At 41.4% G+C, this 24,433-nt stretch overlaps 1 protein-coding gene across 3 annotated transcripts in view; it reads left to right on the top strand.

Moving 5' to 3' along the window:
• phyhipl (phytanoyl-CoA 2-hydroxylase interacting protein like) overlaps positions 1 to 24,433 on the top strand; it is a 68,719-nt gene that overhangs the window by 30,638 nt on the left and 13,648 nt on the right. The window contains exon 1 of one of the 3 annotated variants that reach the window (XM_033034344.1): positions 20,441 to 20,445. The exons of the other annotated variants lie outside the window; for them this stretch is intronic. The gene's annotated coding sequence lies outside the window, so the exon portion shown is untranslated. Of the gene's footprint in view, positions 1 to 20,440; positions 20,446 to 24,433 lie in introns of those variants that run through there. 3 annotated transcript variants of the gene reach the window in all.

Here is a 24,433-nt window from a genome sequence, read left to right as displayed (position 1 = left end):
TCTAACATTGCCTCGTGCTATCAGCTCACCCAATGTGACCTCCTTTACATCGGTTGGGCTAAGGGTGGACTAGGTGACAATTTCGTCGGCTGGCTGGCTTTATCCCACCCCCACCTCTCTTCCAGCTTTCTCTCCCCACTCTATCGGTCTGAAAAAAGCATACCGATTTGAAACATCGTCTGTCCACTTCCTCCATAGATGCTGCCTGACCCGCTGAGTTCCTCCAGCACTTTGTTTTTTGCACACCATAAATCAAACCAGTTGCAAAAAATGTTCAGCGATAAAGCAATCAGATATTGGAATAAATTATGTCAACATTAAGCCATTGAGTTCACTGCTGTAATTGCACTTAGATTCTTTCTTGCCACAACTGTCAGAATGAATGAGGAGAGGAGGAATTGGATTCTGAATAATGATCTTGTAAATTGACCTTTCTCACCACAAATGGAAAACACCAAGAGACGATTTGATTTTTGTTTCAAGAATCTAAAGGGAAGATGACATTTTCAGTAGGCCCAGAACAGTAGGAGTCAAGTTCAGAGGGTCATATCTCCAAAATGATCAATAGAAACAATATTGTGGTGGGTGAGTGGTAAATGAATGGACCAGACTCCCTGTGGAGACAATGGACACAAGCTATATTCATTCAAATGTAAATTAGATTGATTTCTTTAGGAAAATAATGTAAATAACATCATAATAAATACTTTGATACTTGACATATTCAAGCTTGGGTTCCTGACCTAGATATAGTGGTTCGCAAAGCTCTTATACCGTATGTCTAGACCCATTGTAGACTCACTAATAAAGATTGATTGCCATGATTAATTGTATCAGGGGATTAGCAGGATGATAAGAGATGGACCAGCTGGACTATGTTCTCTTTTCACCAATTTTATCATGTTGTGTGTTCATGTGCTTTGAATAATTGTTACAGCCTATATAGTTTGTAGGGAGCACATTACAGCTTTTAACTTGTGTATGGTAAGAGTGAAGAACTGATTTAATTGGGAGCATAATGGAAATGTATGTAGATTGTTTGCTGCTTTTGTTGTTTGATTGCACGGCATCAAGATAGACTCTGAATGTTTTAGGAAATGCAGTAATATTGCTCTGGTAAGTCATAAGGAAACATGTTCCCCTCCTTGGAACTGAATCAGCAAATATGGATATTGGTGATTTGTTTGCAAAAACTAACGAGAACTCTTGGCATTACACTACATACATTCGTACCCGTAAATTATTCCACAAAGCAGCTCATACTTCGCCTGTGCTTCAAGAGCACAGGAAAATTATGTCTTGGGAATCGTCAGAACATTCCTATTAATGTCAACTTTTACATTAGGGAGAATTTTTATTATTTACTACAGGTAAGCTAGACAAGCAAATTGCACAAGAGTTCAGTTTCAGATTCTGCTGGCGTGGTTTCTTTTAATGAGAAAATGTAAAATAATATTGTCTTGTATTTTGAAAGGTTATTCCTGCATATTTTTGTTTGTGATAAAAGCACAATTTAGTTTCTCATTCTTTCAAACTCATTAACCAGAAATTTGTTATGAAATAATTTGGTAAACTGGGGATGATAGAATATTCAGTTCCTTATTTGTTTTTTGCTGACATGAAACTGCTTGCAATTGTTGCCGGAAATCAGCTGGGGAGATCTTAGTTCCTTGGCCAAAAGTATTCTAGGATCCAGCAATGAAGGTCTGAGTGGGAGCAGGTGCAAGAATAATGCCTTCGAGAAGTTCCATTGCCAAAACCTCCCCGACAGCTTTGAAAGCAAAACCTGTCCCCCCCCCCCCCAGCATTTCTGGCCATCAAAACGTTATAAATTGTAAAAATCAAATTTTTGAAATAGCTTAATTAAGTGAAATTATGTTAACAAATCAAAAAAAGGATCAAATGAGAAAAACACACATAATTAAAAGTAGTAGGCCATCTGCCCCCTGTACGTTCCCTGCTGTTCATTGAGCGCATGGCTGATCTTTTATCTCAGTGCCATTGACCCCATATCCCTTAATTCCTTTAATATCCAGAAATCAATATATCACTTTGTTTTGAATATACTCAGCAACTGAGCCTTCACAATGTTCAAGAGTAGACAATTCCAAAGATTTATTCCCCTCCGGGTAAAGCAATTGTTTCTCATTTCAAACAGAATACATAATTTATAAAGGAGCTTACTTTTCTTCCCTAGAGTCCTACGATTCCCATTAAAATCAATGGGGTCATGAAATGTGTAGTGTGTGAATATACAGTAAATGGTGGTGTATGACTGAACTTTGAGGAATAGAAACATTTTTGAGAGCATGTCCACGGGTCCCCAAAACACAGGTTGCAAAGGTGGTTAAGAAGATATACAGGATCGTATCCGTTTTTGGATCAATTGCAGAATATAAGAACAGGTATATTATGGTAGAAATGAAAATAGCATCAGTTAGACAAGAATGTGAAAACGCTAGAGAGGGTGCAGGGGAGATTTATGAGGATATTGTCCGAATAGGAAAACCATGATATATCAGAAACCAGAAACTGTCAAAGTGAGGGTTTTTTTTTTTTTATGGACAGACGAAAATGAACTGATTTAAGTGTACACTTTTTTTTTTTTTTTTAAAGGTCTAGCCTGGGTAGGCAGAAAGCAGAAAGGACGAATTTCTCTTGGGACCGAAATCAGTTACTGAGGATATCGATTAACATTAATTGGCTAGATGCATTAGAGAGGACTTGAGAAAAAAAATATTAGCGTCAATAAGTAGTGTGTGGGGGGGGAGGGGGAGTGGAGTGTGGGGGGGGGAACACACTCTTGTATGGGTGTTGGAGAAAAAACTCAGCACCATATTTTTTTAAAGAAAATTATACCTAGACAAGCAGTTGAGGACCTAAAACCTGTAATGTTAAAGAGCTGTGAAATAGAAATTAATGTAAAATCCATTCCTCGTCAGCCAGGGTGTGATGTGCTGACTACCCCCCATAACTTACCATACATTTATGTCGGTGTAACCTGGAGAAGGATCCAAGAGCCGATTTAGTTTCTTTCTCACCTGCACTCGCAACTCTCAAAGTAAATATTGATGGATTTCTTCCAAATAGGCGGATACTGGTGAATAGTTTGTCTCCCATCCTTAACGAATTTAGGTAGTCTGTCCACAACTGCTTCGCAGCCACCATGCAAGGTCTTGGGGCCTTCTGCTTCTTTCCGGAACAAAGATTCAGCTCATGCTAACGCCCTATGCTAACGCCCTCATCCTCTTGCAGAGTTGTTCTTACTCTCAGCAGCTTCTCTATCAATTCCTCCCATTTTCTACAAATCAAAGGCATAGTGCAGGGGATCGCATAGACTACAGTTGTGCCTGTCTTTTTTCTGGGAATATGGAACAGTCCTTGTTCCAAACCTTCTCTAACACCTTCCCCAACTCTTTCTTTACCACATTGGCAACCATAGTGGTGTTGCAACCTGCACTCTGCAGAATTTGTCAATTTTATCAATTCCATTCCTTTATATTCATGAAACTGATTTCTCTAACATCTCCCCCTCTCCTTTATGCTTAACCTTTTCCTTTCTGCTAATGAAAAATCTGAACATCAATTAAAATTGCATTGAGTTAACTCCACAACCCCTCCCCCCCCCCCCTAATCTCTCAACTCTCTAAATCTACTGTTTGTAGTTCCATTATCCAAACTAAAGCAATTTTTGTGAACCAAAATCTTGTATTAATTTCCATAGACTGGCTTTCTAGTTTTCTGATTACTATGTCAAAATTATCGATTATATCTCAAACTTTCCATCAACAATAATTTCTAGACGTGTTTGAAAGGGGCAACATGAATGAAGCTTTTGTTCCAATTGTCTAAGACAGCAATTCATCATTTTTTCTGGCATGGGTTATATGAATGCTTTCATCGAAAGAAAATAGAATTCAAGGAAAGAACATTGGTTATTTGACAATATGTGAATTTTATTGGAAAATGGATATGATTTAAGGATTAGTTCATTCATCTTCTTCATAAAGACTGGTTTTATTTTATAGTAATTAACTTTCAAAGGCTTTATCTGCTATTCTTTTCTGCCAGTGGCTACAAAGCATTTCTGCCAATGGCTATGCCCAACTATGGTTAGGATTACTTTGAGAACACGATCTATTGTCTCTCTGCAATTGCACTAAGAATTTCATATAAATTGAACTGTAATGCGAATTCTCAACGATTTTATTCAAAATACACATGTGAAATTTGAAGTCGTGGTGCTCCTTTTAACTTGTATGCATTAGCTTCATATGACTGGTGAGCAGTACTCTTACCTTTCTTTGGATGTCATAGATTAAAATTTCTTCATATGATTTGAGCCTGCAGCTAAAACCCTGGCTCTTTGGTGCTTCACTGAATGAATTCTGCATTGCTGATATCTCCTGGCTGAGATCTGAAACTGACACTCTGTCTGCCTGAATCAGTGGAATTAAAATATTCCAGTTGTACTGTTCATACGAGACTGCCACCTTTTACATTTTCTAATCTACCCACTAAATCCACACTTATTTTGAGCAGATGCACAAGAGAATTATTTGCAAAAAGCTGTCCAGATCCTTATCATTGAGGCCCGATGAAGTACTTTGGGGATGTAAACTTCATCAGGTGCTGGATTAGAACAATCTGAAAACAGCTGAGCACCCAACCCCAGCTTTGCTAACCACTGAAACATTCAGTAAATTTAATTTGAAAATATGTCCCGTATGGGACACAACATTCGGTATGAATGAAAGAGTTGCTGTTTTTGTTCTATATCTACCCTGTGGCAGTTCAGGGATCACAAGCCTCAGTCAAATACTTGGGAACTGCAGGTGATTTGCAACCTGTCACTGGACTCCATGAAAGGTGTAGCAGAGGAGCAGTTGACAAAACTCCAGTGGATATCATCAGGAAGCTCAGGGTGATGACAGACACTTTACTTTAACAGGATGTCAACTGGACAAAAGGCGCCTCAACTGTCTTTAATACGACTCAATCCTTATTGATGCTCTAAGCAATGGTTTATACAGCAAATTTCACAAGCTTTGTGTTCAGTTTGTTGTACTTTGCTCACTTAAAATACAGAATATCTTTGCGTTCAGTTTATTTTTATAACATCGACAACTTTTTAATAACATCTCAATACTTATGTCGTTGATTTAAATACTACTCTTGTGAGATGAGCAGACTAGGCTCGCTCTGAAAGATTGTAAACTTCACTGAGCCTTGTACTCGGGGCTCCTCCTTCTCGGTATCTGCACACCAGGGTTCAATACGGGGAAAACACCCAGAAGGGAACTCGTACCTGGTTCTCAGGGACTGGCCCAGACTCGCTGCAAGTGTGCACTGCACCTCTATATTTCTGTGTGGCAGCTTGTTGACTTCTATGAGGAAGGGCAGTATTACCTTCAACTACAAGTAGAAGGGGGAGAAGGAGGACATGTTGAATGGAAACCCATGTTATAGTTGAATGTGGAGTCCAAAATACTGTCCACGTTCATTGCCAGCTGAATCAGGCCTGTGTTGTACCCGGCAGGAAAATCTTTGACCGACTTGCGCTGTATAGAGATACCATTCTCTATGTGCAGGAGGGGGATGACAGCTGTCTGGTCAGCATGGACCAGAAGAAGAATTTTGTCTGGATATGACACATCAATGTGATGGACAGTAAAATGAGCTTTGGGGAGGGAATCAGCAATTAGATTTGACTGCTCTGCATTGACATATTCGTAATTATAGGTGGGAATATTACATTGAACCCATCATGAAACGCGCAGGCATAGGAGGTGCGCAGTTTTGAGATCAAAACATCTCCGTGACCTTCTGCTCCGATCCATGAGATTGATCTGAGACTCGGCTTGTACTCGCTAGAATTTAGAAGATTGAGGGAGGATCTTATAGAAACGTACTAAATTCTTAAGGGGTTGGACAGGCTAGATGCAGGAAGATTGTTCCCGATGTTGGGGAAGTCCAGAAAAGGGTCACAGTTTAAGGATAAGGGGGAAGTCTTTTAGGACCGAGATGAGAAAAACATTTTTCACACAGAGAGTGGTGAGTCTCTGGAATTCTCTGCCACAGAAGGTAGTTGAGGCCAGTTCATTGGCTATATTTAAGAGGGAGTTAGATGTGGCCCTTGTGGCTAAGGGGATCAGGGGGTATGGAGAGAAGGCAGGTACAGGATACTGAGTTGGATGATCAGCCATGATCATATTGAATGGCGGTGCAGGCTCGAAGGGTCGAATGCCCTACTCCTGCACCTATTTTCTATGGTTCTATGTTTCTATCTGCATCTGCAACCAAGTTGAGTTGGCATTGCAGAACAGAGTCAATTGCAACAAGAGAAAAGCAATGCCCTTTGACAACTGGAGCAACTGTTTCTCAGATCTGAGAATGACTACCATCCAGTAGCCTTGACATCCACCATCATATAACCATATAACAATTACAGCACGGAAACAGGCCATCTCGGCCCTACAAGTCCGTGCCGAACAACTTTTTTCCCTTAGTCCCACCTGCCTGCACTCATACCATAACCCTCCATTCCCTTCTCATCCATATGCCTATCCAATTTATTTTTAAATGATACCAACGAACCTGCCTCCACCACTTCCACTGGAAGCTCATTCCACACCGCTACCACTCTCTGAGTAAAGAAGTTCCCCCTCATGTTACCCCTAAACTTCTGTCCCTTAATTCTGAAGTCATGTCCTCTTGTTTGAATCTTCCCTATTCTCAAAGGGAAAAGCTGATCCACATCAACTCTGTCTATCCCTCTCATCATTTTAAAGACCTCTATCAAGTCCCCCCCTTAACCTTCTGCGCTCCAGAGAATAAAGACCTAACTTATTCAACCTTTCTCTGTAACTTAGTTGTTGAAACCCAGGCAACATTCTAGTAAATCTCCTCTGTACTCTCTCTATTTTGTTGACATCCTTCCTATAATTGGGCGACCAACATTGTACACCATACTCCAGATTTGGTCTCACCAATGCCTTGTACAATTTTAACATTACATCCCAGCTTCTATACTCAATGCTCTGATTTATAAAGGCTAGCATACCAAAAGCTTTCTTTACCACCCTATCTATATGAGATTCCACCTTCAAGGAACTATGCACGGTTATTCCCAGATCCCTCTGTTCAACTGTATTCTTCAATTCCCTACCATTTACCATGTACGTCCTATTTTGATTTGTCCTGCCAAGGTGTAGCACCTCACATTTATCAGCATTAAACTCCATCTGCCATCTTTCAGCCCATTCTTCCAAATGGCCTAAATCACTCTGTAGACTTTGGAAATCCTCTTCATTATCCACAACACCCCCTATCTTGGTATCATCTGCATACTTACTAATCCAATTTAACACACCTTCATCCAGATCATTGATGTACATGACAAACAACAAAGGACCCAACACCGATCCCTGAGGCACCCCACTAGTCACCTGCCTCCAACCCGACAAACAACCATCCACCATTACCCTCTGGCTTCTCCCATTCAGCCACTGTTGAATCCATCTTGCTACTCCTGCATTTATACCCAACAGTTGAACCTTCTTAACCAAACTTCCATGAGGAACCTTGTCAAAGGCCTTACTAAAGTCCATATAGACAAATCCACTGCTTTACCCTCGTCAATTTCCCTAGTAACCTCTTCAAAAAATTCAAGAAGATTAGTTAAACATGACCTTCCAGGCACAAATCCATGCTGACTGTTCCTAATCCGACCCTGTTTATCCAGATGCTTATATATATTATCTCTAAGTATCTTTTCCATTAATTTGCCCACCACTGAAGTCAAACTAACAGGCCTATAATTGCTAGGTTTACTCTTAGAACCCTTTTTAAACAATGGAACAACATGCGCAGTACGCAAATCCTCGGGGACTATTCCCGTTTCTAATGACATTTGAAATATTTCTGTCATAGCCCCGGCTATTTCTACACTAACTTCCCTCAATGTCCTAGGGAATATCCTGTCAGGATCTGGAGACTTATCCACTTTTATATTTTTCAAAAGTGTCAGTATTTCTTTTACTTTGAAACTCATAGTATCCATAGCTACTCTACTAGTTTCCATTACCTCACATAATTCAATATCCTTCTCCTTGGTGAATACCGACGAAAATAAATCATGAAGTACTTCGATAGGCTGCTTATGGCACATTAACTCCAGCTGACCAAACACTCTTGATCCACTGCAGCTTGCCCACTGCCACAGCAGATCCATGGATGATGCCATCTCCCTGACCCAAAACTCATCCCTGGAACACCTGGATAAGAAAGACACCTACAGTATGTCAGCCTGCAATTGATTGACTATCTTGTTGCTTTCAATACCATTATCCCAACCAAACTTATCACCAAACACATGAAACTTGGAGTCAGTACTCCACTCTGCAACTGGATCCTCGATTTCCTGACCAACAGTCCACAATCAGTGAGGATAGGTGACAAATCATTCTACACGATACCAGTGCAAAGTACCCCGCAAGGATGTATTCTCAGCCCCCTACCATACTCCTTATACACTCATGACTATGCTGCCAAATACCAATCCAACTCAATTTACAAGTTGGCAGACGACACCATCGAAGTGGGCCGGATATCAAATAACGACAGGACTGAGTACAGAAAGTAGATTGAGGACCTTTAAACCTGGTTCCAAGACAACAACTTCTCCCTCAATGTCAGCAAGACAATGTCAGTAAGAGATTATGATTGACTTTAGGAAGCGCAGCAGTACACATCCGTTGTATGCAAGGTGCCGAAGTAGAGATGGTCGAAAACGTCAACTTCCTGGGAATAAATATCACCAGCAGTTTGTCATGGACCAGCCACATGGAACCTATGGCCATGAAAGCACACTAACACCTCTACTCCCTTGGCAGGCTTAGGAAGCTCAACGTGTCCCCAACAACCCTCACCAACATCTGCAGATGCGTCGTAACCATATAATATAATATAACCATATAACAATTACAGCACGGAAACAGGCCATCTCGACCCCTCTAGTCCGTGCCGAACACATAATCTCCCCTAGTCCCATATACCTGCGCTCAGACCATAACCCTCCATTCCTTTCCCATCCATATAACTATCCAATTTATTTTTAAATGATAAAAACGAACCTGCCTCCACCACCTTCACTGGAAGCTCATTCCACACAGCTACCACTCTCTGAGTAAAGAAGTTCCCCCTCATGTTACCCCTAAACTTCAGTCCCTTAATTCTCAAGTCATGTCCCCTTGTTTGAATCTTCCCTACTCTCAGTGGGAAAAGCTTTTCCACGTTAACTCTGTCTATCCCTCTCATCATTTTAAAAACCTCTATCAAGTCCCCCCTTAACCTTCTGCGCTCCAAAGAATAAAGCCCTAACTTGTTCAACCTTTCTCTGTAACTTAGTTGCTGAAACCCAGGCAACATTCTAGTAAATCTCCTCTGTACTCTCTCTATTTTGTTGACATCCTTCCTATAATTAGGTGACCAAAATTGTACACCATACTCCAGAATTGGCCTCACCAATGCCTTGTACAATTTTAACATTACATCCCAACTTCTATACTCAATGCTCTGATTTATAAAGGCCAGCACACCAAAAGCTTTCTTTACCACCCTATCTACATGAGATTCCACTTTCAGGGAACTGTGCACAGTTATTCCCAGATCCCTCTGTTCACCTACTTTCTTCAATTCCCTACCATTTACCATGTACGTCCTATTTTGATTTGTCCTGCCAAGATGTAGCACCTCACACTTTTCAGCATTAAACTCCATCTGCCATCTTTCAGCCCACTCTTCCAACTGGCATAAATCTCTCTGTTGACTTTGAAACTCTACTTCATTACCCGCAACCCCACCTATCTTAGTATCATCTGCATACTTACTAATCCAATTTACCACACCATCGTCCAGATCATTGATACATGATACATGACAAACAACAGTGGACCCAACACAGATCCCTGTGGCACCCCACTCGTCACTGGCCTCCAACCTGACAAACAACCATCCACCATTACTCTCTGGCATCTCCCATTCAGCCACTGTTCAATCCATCTTGCTACTCCACCATTAATACCCAACCATTGAACCTTCTTAACCAACCTTCCATGAGGAACCTTGTCAAAGGCCTTACTGAAGTCCATATACACAACATCCACTGCTTTACCCTCATCAATTTCCCGAGTAACATCTTCAAAAAATTCAAGAAGATTAGTTAAACATGACCTTCCAGGCACAAATCCATGTTGACTGTTCCTAATCAGACCCTGTTTATCCAGATGCTTATATATATTATCTCTAAGTATTCTTTCCATTAAGGCATTTTTTTCATTTCACTATTTCATTTCCCAAAATGCATTGCCTTGGCACTTATTCTTTCCATTAAGGCATTTCGTAGAAGGCATTTTTTTGGGATGCATCACAGCCTGGTTTGGGAACAGCTCCATCCAAGACCGGCAGAAATTGCAGAATTGTGGATGTAGCCCAGACCATCACGCAAACCAACCTCCCTTCCATTGATTCGTCTACACTTCACGCTGCCTCGGCAAGCCCACCAGCATAATCAAGAACCATTCTCACCCTGGTTATTCTCCTTTTCTCCCTTTTCCCACCAAGCAAGAGGTGCAGAAGCTTGAAACCCCACACCTCCAGATTCAGGGACGGTTTCTTCCCAGCTGTTATCAGGCCACTAACCGATGAACTATCTTTTATCGGACTTTATTATGCACTAAATGATACACCCTTTATCCTTTATCTGTGCACTGTAGACAGCTTGATAGTAATCATGTCTAGTATTTTCTTTGACCAGATAGCACGCAAACAAATGCTTTTCACTACCTTGGTACACGTGACAATAGTAAACTGGACTAAACAGGTCGGAGATTCAGAGACATTGTATAGGCCTCCATATTTTCATTGCTGTATTTTTTAAATTTCATTTCAGTTACACCACACGTCATATGCAAGCTAAGAGGAGAGACCATATGATTTATTTTCACACTGATGTCAGAGGACTTTGTTCTCTGGGCATTAACAGGCACTGTCAAATCCCTCATTAAAGCAAAACAGTACTGTCTATTTATAAATAATCTTTATATAGTCATGGAGTGGACCAGCACAGGAACGATCCTGTACCTCACCATGTCCTTCCTGACCATTTAACCCATCATTCCTAATCCCATTTGCCTGCATTAATCCATGTAATTATCTGTTTAAGTGCCTGTCTAAAAAAACTTTAAAATAGTGACTATATTTGAATCTACGCATTCCTTTGACAGCGAATTCCACATAATAACCAGTCTCTATGTAAAACAAAACTTTCCTCTCAAATCCCCTTTAAAATTCCCTCTTCATCCTTAATGAGGTCATCTATATTTAGAGCAGACAAGGCATTATATCAGTATTTCTCATCTGTATTTACCATGGATCAAATGACATGAACCTTAGCATGGCCTTTGACAAGATACTTACTATATGGTAAGCTGGTCTGGAAAGTTAGATCCTCATGTTTTTGGTACTCTTACTGTGGGGAAATGATTCTGATTATCTACCCTGTCTATGCCTCTTGGAATTGTATATACCTCTGTCAGGGTATACTTCCTCTTCCTTCGTTCCAAGGTAAACAAGCCCAGCCTACTCAATCTCCCCCCATAATTAAAGTCCACCAATCCAGGCAACATCCTGCAGACTCTATAATACGAAGGATCCGGCCCGCAACCCGAAATCATCCGGCCCGCAGGCGTAACACAAAACGCACACAACACTTATCCGAGAGTAGTTCTCACACACATAGAGCCAATTCCATATCACAACACCTGTCGATTCACTGTCTCTATTTGTCCCTACACCCCCCCCTCCCCCCCAACCTTCCATCCTCCCGACCACCTGGAGTGAAAGCGCCCCCCAACGTCTGTGCCGCGGCATGTGTGAAACTGAAGCGGGCTGAGAGGTTTCCTCTGGAGCCCTGCAGCGGGCGGGCAGAAGTAAAGCGAAGCATTTGCGGGGGCGGTGTGGAATTCCGCTCCGGCCACAGTGTTGCACTTGCACAGTAGTTTGGCGCGGGGGTAATTATCTTTTTGTTACGTTTTTGTTGCGATTTTTTAAAACTATCATTAATTTTTTATTAACTATGGCGATAGATGTGGCCCACCATCCACTCACAGACATGAGTCCTGGCTCCTATGCAGAACAAGGTTGCCGACCCCTGATTTAAAGTATATATGTCGTACCACTATTTCATTTCCCAAAATGCATTGCCTTGGCACTTGGAGAGGGGTGATAGCGGTATAAAGGGGAGGGTAGTGTCTTGTGTTCTGTGTCTTGTGTCTACTGTTTGTGGGTAAGTGTGTCTGTTTAGTGTTCAGCCATGAGCGAATGGCGGTGCGGGCTCGACGGACCTGGTGGTCTACTCTCGCACCTACTTTCTATGTCTATGTTATTGGGATTAAATTCTGTCCGCCAACACTCTGCCCAACTTTCCAACTGATCTACATCTTGATATATTCTTGGATAACCTTCCTCGCCATCCTCAACACCATCATCAGCAATCTTACTAACCATACCTGTAACATTTATATCCAAGTCATTATACCATAAACAACCAAGGGTCACACACTACTGGTCACAGACTTCCAATCAGAAAAGCATCCTTCAGATTCAGATTCAAACTTTATTGCCATCCTCCATGACCTGCGTTCTCTCACTAAGCCAATTTTGGATCCAATTTGCAAGCTCTCCATGGATTCCATATGCTTTATCCTTCTGGGCAAGCCTGCCATACAGGGATCTTGTCAAATACCTTGCATACAAGATAAACCCTTGCAAGTATGTTACTGGCATTGTTTCTAACAAAGCTTCTTGATTTAAAAATGAACTTAAAACTTGCAAATGCTCAGTGATTTGAAGAAATAATTCCCTAATAAGTTTATATTTGCAGATTTAGTCTTTGTTTTTGTTCTTTCGATTAGAAATTTGCCCTATAGATTGGGTATACAATCTCTTCATTCTGGAACTGAATATATTGTTTTGATGCACGCTTGTAGAAATCCAATTTGCTGAGTTCTAAAGAAAACTAGACCAAATGGTCCCTGTCACACAGTAGGTCTGGTCCCCCAACTCAGCCCGTTCCCCCAACGCAACATTCGACCACTCACCCATAGCCCCCAATGGAGGCCTGGTCCCCCAACGCAACCCGTTCCCCAACGCAATATTCCACCACTCCCCATAGCTCACAACTGCGGATCATTTCGCCTTATTCGCCTTCCCTCATTTTGTTTTTTTAAAAATGCAATTGCACTTGCTAGCTGGCAGAACTCGGTGTACTGGGATAGCAACTTTGTTGTGAGTAGGGCTACAATCCCATTGTGATGTCATAGCTGTACGCACAGGGAAGAATTTTTTCTCAAATTGGGGTTTTGTAAATTTGAAAATGTTAATAACGTAAAATATAACATCAATCTGAACGAAACTTGACACAAGCCACCACAGGACAATTGTGAGTAAGGAGGTGCAAAAAAAAAAAGAGTGCTATCGTGTACTGTTTTGGCATTGTTCAGGGTCAGAATGTTTTGGGATCACATGATATCAAATCCAAAAGGATACTTAGAAACAATAATAGAATTGGGAAGAGGTCAGTATGGTTTTATGAAAGAGCGATTGTATTTGACAGATCTATTGGAATTTTTTGAGGTTTAAACTGCAGAATGGATAAGGATGAAATAATGGGCATGATATACATAGATTTTCAGACAGTCTTTAGAAACATAGAAAATAGGTGCAGGAGGAGGCCATTTGGCTCTTAGAGCCAGCACCGCCATTCCTTATGATCATGGCTGATCATCCCCTATCAATAACCCGTGCCTGCCTTCTCCCCATATCCCTTGATTCCACTAGCCCCTAGAGCTCTATCTAACTCTCTTAAATCCATCCAGTGACTTGGCCTCCACTGTGGCAGGGAATTCCATAAATTCACAACTCTGGGTGAAAACATTTTTTCTCACCTCAGTCTTAAATGACCTCCCCTTTATTCTAAGACTGTGGCCCCTGGTTCTGGACTCACCCAACATTGGGAACATTGATAGATGGTGCGATGCAAGTAATTGTGAAACTTGATTGTACAGTAATTGAGAGTAAGATACCAATGTGGATTGGGAATTGGTTAATGGATAGAAAACAGAAAGTAGGACTTGATTCCTCAGTTTTGGGATTGGGAAGTTGTGGTTACTGTGATGTGGTGGGGAATGCTGCTCAGGCCCCAGATGTCTGCAATCTACTTAAATTATTTAGATGAGGCGATCACTTATAATATATTTTAGTCTGAGTTGATGGAAAGGTGATGGTAGTAGAGGCTGTAAGAAGGATGCAGAAAAGTTTCAGGGAGATGTAGACGGATTAAATGAAAGGGGAAGCGCATGGCAGATGGAATATAACGTGGAAGAATGTGATGTCGTCTACTTTAGTAGAGACATTGAAGCAGAGAATTTCTTTAAAAGATGAGAGCTTGAAAAGTATTGGGATTCAGAAGGACTGGATGTCCTTGTTCACAAATCACAGAAGTTAACAAGCTGACACAGCAATCAATTAAGAAGGCAGGTGGTGTGTTGGCCTTGCTTGCAAGAGGAGTTCAAGTGTTCTCAATTATCCTGAAGCTTGCTGAGACAGCATCTGGAATATTGTAAATATATCTGATCTCCCTTCTAGAAAACGGATGTTTGCGATTGAGGGAGTGGAGTAAAGATTGACCACGTTGAATCTCGGCATGGTAGATTTGTCATAGGGTAAATTAAGCAGGCTGGTTTAAATGAAATTAAATTCTGAAATTGAATAGAATAAAAGGTGATCACATTGAAATGTACAAAAGAGATTTGACAAGATACATTTAAGGATTATATTTAGCTTGGCAATGATGTCTAGAACCAGGGCCCACCGTCACGTTATCTCAAAGATGAGAGGAAATTTCTTCCATGAGTTAGTGAATCTTTGTAATTCAAAAAAGATCGATAAACCTTTAGATATTAAGAGATATGAGGTTAATGCAGGAAAATGGTGCTGTGGTAAAAGCAGTCATAATATTGATGGAGCCGGCATGAGGAGACTAATGTCCTTTTCCTACTTTTATTTCTTATATTCTTAGTTATCCCTCCAGATAAACTAGTTGCTGTCAAATGAATAATCAACCAAGACTTTTTTCACTTATTTTAAGTAATGTATTTCTAATGTACAGTAATAATGATATAGCTGAAGCTCTGTTATCCAGAATTCATGCTGCAAAATATACCTAGATCTCGAAGCAAGAAACAGCAGAAGCCCAGGTGGTTAAGCTCGCCATGGTGATGCCTGTTTTAATCGATTTAGGTATCCATGAGGGATATAAATTTAATGTGGGAATATAATTCTTATTTGACAGAGCCGAACAACTGGTGATAAATCTGCCACCTGCAATCAGCCTACCTGAAGTCCATGAAATAACAAATCTAGTTAGGTTTATAATTTATAGTTGATGTATAATGAACATTTTGAATTATATCCCCAGGATATTTAAAAAAAGGGTGACAATCAGTGGAATAAGATCCAATGTGAACAGCTCCACAAGGACCTTTCTGGACAGTATTCTTATCTCTCCAGTCCCTCTTGTATTAGAGGTTTATGGAAGAATCACTTAGACAGAACCATGGTTGCAGCTTCCAACTGGGTATGGGAGCTTGCTTTTTGCATCGTATTCCATTTGAATTCTGATTTCAACAGTGCAGAGGTAGTATGTATCTGCTTCTCTTGATGTCATCTAACAACTACTGCCATCCAGTACTTTGACTGCCACATGCAACATCTAGAATATGTACTGCAGCACAATTCCAACTCATGATGTGTACAGCTTAGAAAGTCAGAGTCTGCAGGTGCGTAAGAACACCAAAACTTCTGAGTTTTGGCCCTTCACATATCATTGCTGATTCAATATTCTGGATCTCCCAATCTAACATGATAGATAGGTTTATCACATAGACCGTAGTGATGGATAAAGAAGACTGTTCTCCATCATGTTTTCAAAGGTGATTAATAATGAGCAGTAATGTTAGCTATTCCAGTAATATTGCATCGTGATAATTGACGTTTTTTTAAACTTATGTGCTGATCACATTATTCAGGAACTTTTTTTGTGACTATGTACATTTTTTTTGTGTTTTTATGAACTAATGACACTTCCAACCTCGTGACCTACAATTTCCTGATCCCAGCACATATTAAAAGGATATACTAACCTTGGAAGCCGTGCAATGTGGATGTACCAGAATAATACTCTGCAAGGCCTACCCTGGAGAGATAGGCTGTGGGTCGAGGAGCTTTATTCCAGTGTTTCGTGACCCAAGTCACAGAACTACATGAAATTTTCACCTATTGTGTAAAAAATATATATAAATCACCCCTGAAACTCGTCATGAACAAGACTTGCACATTTTTTATTCAATTAGGGAAAAACCGGAAAAATGTCGGGTATTTTTAATCAAATCAAAGCACGTTTAACATTGAGTTGTCTGCCTGTTTGCCAATCACGCGCTTTGTTTCAGGCTAGCACACATCATAGCTGAGAGGGCTTCACTGATGCCTGTTTTACTGGAGATTCCGATGAAGGTTCTTTGTCGTGGAAACTTGCAGCAGGGTAATTGAATTTAGTGAGAAAAGCATTAAGAAGTCTGAAAAATGTGCAGCTAAGTGGATAGAAGTGGAAGAAAGTCTTGAAAGCAAAGTCCCTACTGAGATGCTCACAAAGTTGTGAAACTTTGTGAATCAACTCAAGGCAAGGCAAATTTATTTGTATAGCACCATTCGTGCAAAAAGCAATTCAAGGTGCTTTACAGGAAAGAAAAAATAAAATAGTCAATAATTAAAAATTGCAAAATAAGCAAGACGACAAATGTATGAATAATAAAACAACGTCAATGAAACAATAAAACGATTTTAAAGAGCACATAAAAGGGTTAAAATTTAACGGTTAAGATTACCTGCATGTCGGGTTATGGAAAAGCTATAGTAAACAACAGTGTTTTTAGGCCCGATTTAAATGCGCTTACAGTCTGTGCACACCTCAGGTGTTCATGGAGCTTGTTCCACAGGTGTGGAGCATAAAAACCGAATGCTGCTTCAGCCTTTTTAGTTCTGACCCTGGGAACACAGAGTAAACCTGTCCCTGAAGACCTGAGGAGTCTAGGCGCCTCATATACAACAAGTAGGTCAGAGATGTATTTTGGACCTAGACCATTCAGTGCCTTGTAGGTCAGTAACAGAATTTGAAAATCTATCCTCTTACACACAGGGAGCCAGTGCAAAGATTTAAGGACAGGTGTAATGTGGTCCATTTTCTTGGTGTTGGTCAAGACTCTGGCAGCGGCATTTTGGATAAGCTGCAATTGTTTAATTGATTTTTTATTGAGACCTGTAAAGATGCCATTACAATAATCTAACCTACTAAAAATATATGCATGAACAAGTTTTTCAGTGTCTTCTTTGGACAGAAATCCCTTGATTCTTGCAATATTTTTTAGATGGTAATAGGCAGATCTGGTAATGGTCTTTATATGGCTGTTAAAATTCAAATCCGAGTCCATAACTACACCAAGGTTTCAGGCTTTGTCTGTGATTTTCAGTGCAATTGAGTCGAGTTGAGCACTCACCTCTAGCCTAGTTTTTTTGGGACCAAAGACAATAATTTCTGTCTTATTTGCATTGAGCTGGAGGAAGTTCTGGTTCATCCACTCATTGATATGTTTGACACACTGGCTCAGTGAGTGTAGGGGACTATGGTCATGTGGTGACACTGCGATATATAGTTGTGTGTCATCGGCATAAGTGTGGTAGGATATGTTAAAATGCTCTATGATCTGAGCTAGGGGGAGCATATAAATGTTGAACAAAATGGGTCCAAGAATGGAGCCCTGAGGAACCCCGCATGTGAGTTATGTACGTTCTGATTCAAAATTACCAAGGGAAACAAAATAATCCCGATCTTTCAAGTAAGATTTGAACCAGTCCAGCACAGAACCAGAGAGTCCCACCCACTTCTCCACTGTCAAGCAGTATGTTGTGGTCCACCGTATCAAAAGCAGCACTGAGATCTAGAAGTACCAAAACAGAAGCTTTTGATGCATCACTGTTTAGATGTATGTCGTTTAGGACCTTAGTGAGTGCAGTCTCGGTGCTGTGATGTGGCCGAAATCCCGACTGGAAAACATTAAAAATATTGTTTTGGGTCATAAAGCAGTAAATTTGTTGGTAAACTACCCTTTCAATAATCTTTGCCAAAAATGCTAAATTAGATATGGGCCTGTAGTTGCTCATAGCTGAGGCATCCAAATTAGGCTTCTTCAATAGGGGCTTGATCACTGCTGTTTTTAAGGCTCAAACTTAAAGGTAAGATCTAAAGTCTGAATTTATGAAAATTAATCTGTATGGACTTCAATTAATTTAATTGCACCCTTTATAATGTGAAAAAAATGAGATTTGGAGGCTGTACACTCACTCATTCACTCACTCATTCATTCACTCACTCATTCATTCATTCATTCATTCACTCATTCACTTATTCATTCATTCATGAAGTTGAGGGCCTAAACTGTATGTATCAATAACAAGGTAAATTAAACATTTTCACTAATGCCAGCTTGTTGTAGAGTAATAAGTCTTAATCATCTAATCTCGGCGCTGCCTGCGATAACTTACTGGGAAAAGGTGCTCCGATCGCGGGGCCTAGGTATTTAACATAGTGAAGCCGTGGTCTCAATTAAAAAGCGGTCAATTCGCGAACGCGGAGCCGCGGATCTTCTCCGCGGGTGGGGGGTGTGGTGTATAGTGCCGTCCATAGCGCCGTCCATAGCGGCCGTTTCCAGGAAAATGGGGGAATATATCTATCTGTAATATATATAGGTATAATAATATATTATATTATTATATCTATATTACTATCTGGAATATAGGTATAATAATATATAATTATTACTATCTGGAATATATATAGGTATAATAATATATTATATTATTAATATATTATATTATTATACCTATATTACTCTCTGGAATATATATAGGTGTAATGATATATAGTTTAAATGGACTGCAACACGGAAATAGGCTGCCCATCGTGTAATATGAGCATTGGCCACTAGATGGCGCTTACTTTCCCGATCTCATTTTCTAATTAGTTTAATTAATTAATGTGCAACTTTCGGCAATGACGAGTTATGACTTCATCTCAATTATATTTCATCTAAATCTGTGGAAAATGTAATGTAGTTTTATGACTTGGGTCACGAAAACTGATTTCTAGACACATTTTTGATGCTCGGCCCACAGCCTAAGAGAGATTGTAGAAATAAGTTATTGATATGTATATTGATAAGGGGTAATTGAGAGCTTCAAGCTATTGAGATTTAAGGGGGGTTTCCCATTACCTGGATCTTCTATCAAACATCAGGCTGATCTAAAGTTTGGATGAATGCCTTTTAATAGTGAAGTTTGGAAACATATGAACAGGTTCTAGAAAATTGAAAAATGCCACTTAATATTGGTTAATGTTGGTAACTTTAAATCTGAGGAGATTTTTCGATCACTGATGATATCAGGAAATGTAGGGTAAGGATGGGTAAATGATTGAGTCACATCACCCATGATCTCATTGAAAGATGGAACAGGCCCTAGGGATTAAATAATTTGCCCCCACTGCCGTGTTTGTATGTTCCTTGTATCTACTTTTATCTTATAGAAAGTATTTTACCTTATAGAATCTTATAGAACATATACAATTCTTAAGGGATTGGACAGGCTAGATGCAGGAAAAATGTTCCCGATGTTGGGGGAGTCCAGAACCAGGGGTCACAGTTTAGGAATAAGGGGTAGGCCATTTAGGACTCAGATGATGAAAAGCTTTTTCAACCAGTTGTGTATTTGTGGAATTCTCTGCCACAGAAGGCAGTGGAGGCCAATTCACTGGATGTTTTCAAGAGAGAGTTAGATTTAGCTCTTTGGGCTAATGGAATCAAAGGGTTATGGGGGGGAAAGCAGGAACGGGGTACTGATTTTCAATGATCAGCGATGATCATATTGAATAGTGGTGCTGGCTCAAAGGGCTCAATGGCCTACTCCTGCACCTATTTTCTATGTTTACCACACTTCGCAGACACCAACTCTTCTAACGGCTTGTTCACTCACAACTGTGCATTCTTCTTCCAAATATATGATGTCCCTTTCTTAAATTCCAACAGATCCTGACCTGTATGTAAGCCCCATCTCTGTAAATCCAAGCACACCGAGAAGATAGCATTTTCATGCCTCTTCCAAATTAAACGTGCTTCAACCTTACCAGCATCTTTCACTGATTCGCTTACTGTGACTTTTTCATCCCGGGTGAACTGAAATAAATGTTATGGCATGTATTAACACTTGATGGAGAAGGTATTGTGGTTGCCCATAAGAAATATTGTTGGCTAATATCAAAACTTTTTGAAGTCACGGGGTAAAACTTAGAAATGGATACAATTCTGAAGGTGAAAAACAGAGAAGCATCATATATTAGGGGAAGCAAGTACGAGTAGGTGAGTATATCTAAGCTTTTCTTTGCAGTCAGCAGCATTATTTGTGAGAATACCACTTCCAATGGTTTTCCTCAAAGTCATATATCATCCTGACTTGCAAAAATACTGTTGTTCCTTTATACTGTTGGCTCTAAATCCTGGAACTCCCTCCCCAACAATTCTGTGACAGCAAACATTTGCAAACTTGAAAACTGCTATTAAAGAGGAATTAATACTCTGAATAGATTTCCCGTCAGAGTACTGAATGCAAACATTTTCTGACACTTCTGATTGGATAAATTAGAGTAGGATAAATAGTCTTCATCATGAAAGAATTTTCATAATTTGTTCATGAAAAAAAGCTTATACGGTTCACCATCCCTTCTCCGACACCTCGCCCCCGCTTCCTCCGAGAAATCACCTTCCGTAATCTAAAATCCATTGATCCCCACCATCTCTCTGACCTGCTCTCCACCACTCTCCCCCTGGACTCAACCCATATCTCACCTGATGATCTCACAAACCATCTCAACTCCACCTTGTCAACCTCCCTTAACACTATGGCCCCCCGCCGTAACTTTCAACACATCTTCACCCTGGTACACACCTGCACTTCATAAACTGAAACAGACTGGTCGCCGACTTGAACGACTCACAAAGAAATCATCTCTCACAGTCCACCTTGAAGCTTACAAACTCCACCTCACTGACTACAAAGATGCCCTTACTGCTGCAAAATCTGCCTACCTCTCCTCCATATTCACCGATCCCTGTCTAAACCACAGAACCCTCTTCTCCACAGTTGGCAACCTCCTCAAGCCTCGAGCGAACACTCTCCCTACCTCTACTCCGGATCTCTGCAACTCATTCCTCCACGTTTTCGCTGATAAAATCAGCACCATCTATCAATCTTTATCCCCTGTACCCGACTCCCCAACATCTACTCCACCACCTACCAAGGCCCCTCCTTTCAACATCTCCACTGACCTCCTTACCCCTCCTCCACACTGCTTCCTCTCCCAGTTTGACCTGGTCACCCCTACTGAAATCTCCAAACTCATCAGCTCTTCCAAACCCACTACCTGCTCCCTCGACCCTCTCCCCACTCCCCTGCTGAAGTCCTGCCTCCCCGATCTCTGCCCCTACCTCACTAATCTCTTCAACTCCTCATTGTCCCAAGGAATTGTCCCCTCCGCTTTCAAAACTGCTGCTGTCACACCAATCTTAAAGAAACCTGGTCTTGATCCCTCCTCTCTCATTAACTACCGCCCAATTTCAAACCTCCCCTTTCTTTCAAAAACCCTGGAGCGTATCGTTGCGTCGCAACTTCATTCCCACCTCCTTGCGTATAACCTACTTGAACCCCTCCAATCTGGCTTTTGCCCCCTCCATAGCACAGAAACTGCTCTCCTCAAAGTCCTCAACGACCTCCTCACCTCTGCTGACACTGGTTCCCTCAACATCCTCATCCTCCTCGACCTGAGCGCAGCCTTCGACACAGTGAACCATAACATCCTGCTCACCAGACTCAAAGACCTCGGCATTGAAGGCTCTGCACTCAGCTGGCTCCGTTCCTACCTTTCCAACAGATCCCACTTCATCTCTCTCCACAACCACACCTCTGCTACAGCCACAGTCACTCAAGGCGTTCCCCAAGGCTCCGTACTCGGCCCCCTCCTCTTCATCATCTACATCCTCCCCCTTGGTCAGATACTCCGCCACTTCAACCTGGACTTCCACTGTTACGCCGATGACACCCAGATCTACCTCGGCACCAAATCCCCCCCCCCCCCCCCCCCCCCCCCCCCCCCCTCCCATATCAACTCCTGTTTGTCAGCTATAAAAACCTGGATGCAACATAACTTCCTCAAACTCAACAGCGATAAGACAGAATTCCTCCTCATAGGCTCCAAAGCCACACTCAGCAAAATCAATAACCCCACTCTCACCATTGACGGCACCACTGTCTCCCCATCTCCCCAGGCCCGCAACCTTGGCGTGATCTTTGATTCCACCCTCTCCCTTGAGTCTCACATCCGCCATGTCATTAAAACCTCCATCTTTCATCTCCGCAACATCGCCAAACTCAGACCCTCACTCATACCTCCCGCTGCTGAAAGACTCATCCATGCCTTCATCTCCTCCCGACTGGACTATTGCAACTCACTTCTCCTTGGCATCAGCTCCACCTACATCAACCAACTCCAACTGGTCCAGAACGCAGCCGACCGACTCATCACCCACACCAAATCCTGGCATCACATCACTCCAGACCTCAAACAACTTCACTGGCTTCCCATCTCCCACCGGATCACCTACAAAATCCTTATCCTCACCTACAAAGCCCTCCACCATCTGGCCCCCCCATATCTCACTGACCTCCTCTCCCCCTACCAACCCTCACGGTCCCTCAGATCCACATCAGCCGGTCTCCTCTCCATCCACAAGTCCAACCTCCGCAGTTTTGGGGACAGAGCCTTCTCCAGGGCAGCTCCCAGGCTCTGGAACTCCCTTCCCCCAACTGATCCGCAATTCCGTGTCCCTCACCATCTTCCAGTCCCGCCTCAAGACCCATCTCTTCACCTCTGCCTATCCTTAGCCCCACGTCCCCCTCCCTTTTCATCTGTGCATTAATTGCCTCATAGTGTGTTTTGAATTGAATTCTGTCTTTACTTTGTGTACTAGTCATGTCTCTACTATTTATTTCATTCCCCTTACATGTTTTTCCTCTACCTGCTAAATTTTTGTAAGGAGTCCTTGAGACTCTTGAAAGGCGCCCATAAATAAAATTTATTATTATTATTATTATAATTTGATGTGAATGGACTCTGTAAAACACTAGCTGGGAGATTCTGGTACAACCTAATGGTTATGTTAGACGCACATAGCCGCGCGCACAGTAGTTTTGGTTATTAAGCCTAAATAACCCATTAAGCCTTCCAGTGAAGATGAATGTGGCACAACTGCTGGCCAATATTGCAATATTTATATCCTTATACAATAGGAGAGGGTTATTTAACCCACCAGGTTTATGCCATTCCTCAGAGTGATCCCTTTCCCCCACTTATTTCTGCTTAACTTATTCTGCTTTGCATACCCATCAATTTCCCCTGTCAATTCTCCTAGTAGCCTTTCATTTCCCCCATTAGTCACTTGCAAGAATAACTTAATCAGCTCATCTTTGGTATGCAAGAGAATAATGGAGCATCTGGGGAAATCCTCAGTCACAGGGATATGGCAAGTTTGTGCAAATTCGCCACAGACACCATCGAATGTCAAGATCAAACCCAATTTGCTAGAGCTGGGGGACAGCTGCACTACCCGCTGTGTCACAGCTTTGGCAAATTTCTTCCATGATACCTGCCATAATAAATCACTTTTCTTACCCAATGACTTCATTACTGTCCTAGACACTGTCTGATTAAGTCCCAGACTGTTGCTACAATTCCATCTTGTATGATTCTAAAAAAGCTTATAATCAAATCTACTCGATGACTAAAGCTTTGTTCTTCCTAGAAACGTAGAAACATAGAAAATAGGTGGAGGCCATTTGGCCCTTCGAGCAAGCACCGCCATTCATTGTGATCATGGCTGACCGTCCCCAATCAATAACCCGTGCCTGCCTTCTCCCCATATCCCTTGATTCCACTAGCCCCTAGAGCTCTATAACTCTCACTTAAATCCATAAAGTGATTTGGTCTCCACTGCCCTCTGTGGCAGGGAATTCCACAAATTCACAACTGTCTGGGTGAAAACGTTTTTTCTCACCTCAGTCTTAAATGGCCTCCCCTTTATTCCTCCTTTGCAACTTGACATGACTCTGAGCTGCCTCAGCTTTCAAGTTTAAAAATGTTATCCGTGTGTTTGTG

This window comes from Amblyraja radiata, chromosome 15 (assembly GCF_010909765.2).
Source record: "Amblyraja radiata isolate CabotCenter1 chromosome 15, sAmbRad1.1.pri, whole genome shotgun sequence".
Classification (NCBI taxonomy): domain Eukaryota; kingdom Metazoa; phylum Chordata; class Chondrichthyes; order Rajiformes; family Rajidae; genus Amblyraja; species Amblyraja radiata.
The sequence above is the reverse complement of the archived record's forward strand: the minus strand, read 5'-3'. Positions and strand labels throughout refer to the sequence as shown.